Source organism: Triticum dicoccoides, chromosome 3B, assembly GCF_002162155.2.
Source record: "Triticum dicoccoides isolate Atlit2015 ecotype Zavitan chromosome 3B, WEW_v2.0, whole genome shotgun sequence".
Taxonomy (NCBI): domain Eukaryota; kingdom Viridiplantae; phylum Streptophyta; class Magnoliopsida; order Poales; family Poaceae; genus Triticum; species Triticum dicoccoides.
This window is the reverse complement of record NC_041385.1, coordinates 600,888,161-600,893,184: the sequence shown is the minus strand read 5'-3', so window position 1 is coordinate 600,893,184 and position 5,024 is coordinate 600,888,161.

The window sequence follows — 5,024 nt, the reverse complement described above, 5'->3', positions numbered from 1 at the left end:
CATAGTAATCATGTCTTCTCAAAATAACATGGCTAAAGAAAGTTATCCCTACAAAATCATATAGTCTGGCTATGCTCTATCTTCATCACACAAAGTATTTAATCATGCACAACCCCGATGACAAGCCAAGCAATTGTTTCATACCTTAATAATCTCAAACTCTTTCAACTTTCACACAATACATGAGCGTGAGCCATGGACATAGCACTATATGTGGAATAGAATGGTGGTTGTGGAGAAGACAAAAAGGAGAAGATAGTCTCACATCAACTAGGCGTATCAACGGGCTATGGAGATGCCCATTAATAGATATTAATGTGAGTGAGTAGGGATTGTCATGCAACGGATGCACTAGAGCTATAATTATATGAAAGCTCAACAAAAGAAACTAAGTGGGTGTGCATCCAACTCGCTTGCTCACGAAGACCTAGGGCACTTTTGAGGAAGCCCATCATTGGAATATACAAGCCAAGTTCTATGATGAAAAATTCCCACTAGTATATGAAAGTGACAACATATGAGACTTTCTATCATGAAGATCATGGTGCTACTTTGAAGCACAAGTGTGGAAAAAGAGATAGTAGCATTGTCCCTTCTCTCTTTTTCTCTCATTTTATTTTTCTCTTTTCTTTTTTTTCTTTTTCTTTGGCCTTCTTTTTTTCTTTTTGGCCTTTCTCTTTTTTTTCTCTTTTCTTTTTCTTTTTGTAAAGTCCGAAGTCTCATCCCGACTTGTGGGGGAATCATAGTCTTCATCATCCTTTCCTCACTAGGACAATGCTCTAATAATGAAGATCATCACACTTTTATGGATTTACAACTCAAAGCTAGAACAAGATATGACTCTATATGAATGCCTCCGGCGGTGTTCCGGGATATGCAATGAACCAAGAGCGACATGTATGAAAATTATGAAGGTGGCCTTGCCACAAATACAATGTCAACTACATGATCATGCAAAAAGCAATATAACAAAAGTAATGTGTGTCATATGAACGGAACGGTGGAAAGTTGCATGGCAATATATCTCAAAATGGCTATGGAAATGCCATAATAGGTAGGTATGGTGTCTGTTTTGAGGAAGGTAAATGGTGGATGTATGGTACCGGCGAAAATTGCACGATACAAGAGAGGCTAGCAATGGTGCAAGGGTGAAAGAGTGCGTATAATCCATGGACTCAACATTAATCAAAAGAACTCATATACTTGTTGCAAAAATTTACAAGTCATCAAAAACCAAAGCACTACGCGCATCCTCCTAGGGGGATAGATTGGTAGGAAAATACCATCGCTCGTCCCCGACCGCCACTCATAAGGAAGACAATCAATAAATAAAATTGTGCTCCAACTTCATCACAAAGCGGTTCACCATACGTGCATGCTACGAGAATCACAAACTTCAACACAAGCATTCTTTAAATTCATAATCACCCAACTAGTATGACTTTAATATCACTACCTCCATATCTCAAAACAATTATCAAGCATCAAATTGATCATAGCATCCAATTCACTTTCTATGATAGTTTTTATTATACCCAACTTGGATGCTCATCATTCTAGGACCAACTTTATGATAATAGCAAATACCATTCTGTTCTAAAAGACTCTCAAAATACTATAAGTGAAGCATGAGAGACTAGCAATTTCTTCAAAATTAAGACACCGCCATGCTCTAAAAGATATAAGTGAAGCACTAGAGTAAAAACTATCAAGCTCAAAAGATATAAGTGAAGCACATAGAGTATTCTAGCAAATTATAATCAAATAGGCTTCTCCCAAAAGGTGTGTACAGCAAGGATGATTGTCGTAAACTAAAAAGCAAAGATTAATATAATACACGACGCTCCAAGCAAAATACATATCATGTGGCGAATAAAAATATAGCTCCAAGTAAAGTTACCAATGAACGAAGACGAAAGAGGGGATGCCTTCCCGAGGCATCCCCAAGCTTAGGCTTTTGGCTATCCTTGAATATCTTGGGGTGCCATAAGCATCCCCAAGCCTAGGCTCTTGCCACTCCTTATTCCATAGTCCATAAAATCTTTACCCAAAACTTGAAAACTTCACAACACAAAACTCAACAGGAAATCTTATAAGCTCCGTTAGTGAAAGAAAACAAAACCACCACATAAGGTACTGCAATGAACTCATTCTTTATTTATTTTGGTGTTAAACCTACTGTATTCCAACTTCTTTATGGTTTATAAACTAATTTACTAGCCATAGATGCATTGAAATAAGCAAACAACACACAAAAATAGAATCTGTCAAAAACAGAACAGTCTGTAGCAATCTGTAACTAACGCAAACTTCTGGAACTCTAAAAATCCTACCAAAATAGGAAGTCCTGGAAAATTTGTTTATTGAACAGCAGCAAAAAAGAATCAACGCAAAAGCACGTTCCTATGATTTAACAAAATTATATTCGTGCGCACAAAGTTTCTGTTTTTCAGCAGAATCAAATCAACTATCATCGTAGGTTATCCTATAGGTTCTACTTGGCACAAACACTAATTAAAAGATAATAACACATCTATCCAGAAGGTAGATACAAGATTTATTACTAAACAGGAGCAAAAACAAAAACATAAAGAAAATTGGGTTGCCTCCCAACTAGCGATATCGTTTAATGCCCCTAGCTAGGCATAGAAAGCAAAGATAGATCTAACGAGTGCTGTAATGATAAGATAGATCTTGAAAGCTCATCTCATATTCTCTACGTTCGGCAGCAAGTTTCCTTTGAGGCAAGCAAAAGTAATCAAAAGGGCTAAATTTAGTGGGACAAAGATCCCCAAGATCAATCACAAGAGGAACGGGTTCCTCCCTTGGCCCTTCATAGTGCACAACTATTTCATCACTAAAAGCATTCTTTTGGCAAAATCTTGTGAGCTTATACTCAAGAGAGTATCCTAGCTCATTGTTTCTAAGGGAAAAATCATTATTAAGCTCGTTAATGCAATCAACCAAGACATTGGTAGGAACCTTTTTTTCTAAGGTTTTCATTAAAAGCGACATAGTCCGAAGATTGAAAACGTCTAATTTCCTCTTGATCATAGAGGATCGCCTCTATGGGTGGACGACCGGCATCCACCCTATAGTGCGCAAAGATTTCTTTGGCCTCTCTTATGATAAATCTAAACTCATGAGCCAAAAAGATAGTAACAGCGCGCTTAACAGAAGAATGCTCAATATTAGAGAATTCTAGGAAAATTCTTTGTATGCAAGGATGCATATGCATAAATTGCCTTTCAAGTTCAACTACAAGCACAGTGATAGCATCCGCAAGACTACTAGTTCTATGAAGAATAGAACACCCCATGGAAGGTAAAGCACCGGCACAAGTAAAGAAATCTTGAATAACACCCTAGCCAATGATGTTACCGCTACCGATTCAAAACTTTTTAGTATGCAAGATAGGGGGTTCATCGGCCGGAGCCTCGGGGTTTTTTGTGTTATCATTGTTGTCCATATCGATGATAATCTCCCCAATTTCAGGCATAGCTGCAAACAAAAGCAAGGTGGAAGAAAGCAAGCGGGAAGGAGAGGAGGAGATTGGGAAAGAGAGGGCAAATAAAATGGCAAGGGTGAAGTGGGGGAGAGGAAAACGAGAGGCAAATGGCCAATAATGTAAATGCGAGGGTGATGGGTACTTGGTATGTCTTGACTTGAGCGAAGACCTCCCCGGCAACGGCGCCAGAAATCCTTCTTGCTACGTCTTGAGCTTGCGTTGGTTTTCCTCGAAGAGGAGAGGGTGATGCACCAAAGTGTAGCGTAAGTATTTCCCTCGGTTTTGAGAACCAAGGTATCAATCCAGTAGGAGGCTCCTCAAAAGTCCCATGCACCTACACAAACAAACTGAGAACTCGCAACCAATGCAATAAAGGGGTTGTCAATCCCTTCACGGCCACTTGCGAAAGTGAGATCTAATAAAGATAGTATGATAAGATAAATATATTTTTGGTATTTTATAATATAGATGCAAAAAGTAAAGATGCAAATAAAGGTAGATTGAAAGCAAATATGATAAGAGATAGGCCGGGGCCATAGGTTTCACTAGAGGCTTCTCTCAAGATAGCATAAGTATTACGGTGGGTGAACAAATTACTGTCTAGCAATTGATAGAAAAGCGCATAGTTATGAGATTATCTAGGCATAATCATGCATATAGGCATCACGTCCATAACAAGTAGACCGACTCCTGCCTGCATCTACTACTATTACTCCACACATCGACCGACTCCTGTCTGCATCTAGAGTATTAAGTTCATAAGAACAGAGTAACGCATTAAGCAAGATGACATGATGTAGAGGGATAAACACGTGCAATATGATATAAACCCCATCTTGTTATCCTCGATGGCAACAATACAATACGTGTCTTGCAACCCTTTCTGTCACTGGGTAAGAACACCGCAAGATTGAACCCAAAGCTAAGCACTTCTCCCATGGCAAGAAAGACCAATCTAGTAGGCCAAACCAAACTGATAATTCGAAGAGACTTGCAAAGATAACTCAATCATACATAAAAGAATTCAGAGAAGATTCAAATATTATTCATAGATAAACTTGATCATAAACCCACAATTCATCGGATCTCGACAAACACACCGCAAAAAGAGTTTACATCGAATAGTTCTCCACAAGAGAGGGGGAGAACATTGTATTGAGATCCAAAAAGAGAGAAGAAGCCATCTAGCTAATAACTATGGACCCGTAGGTCTGTGGTAAACTACTCACAACTCATCGGAGGGGCAAGGATGTTGATGTAGAGGCCCTTCGTGGTTGATTCCCCCTCCGGCAGAGTGCCGGCGAAGGCTCCAAGATGAGATCTCGTGTATATAGAAGGTTACGATGGTGGAAATTGTGTTTCGTGGTGCCCCTGGATGTTTTCGGGGTACGTAGGTATATATAGGAGGAAGAAGTACGTCGGTGGCTGCCCGAGGGGCCCACAAGATAGGGGCGCACCCTAGGGGGGGGGGGGCTATCTCGAGGGGCCCTCGGGAGCTTCTTGACTTGCACTCCAA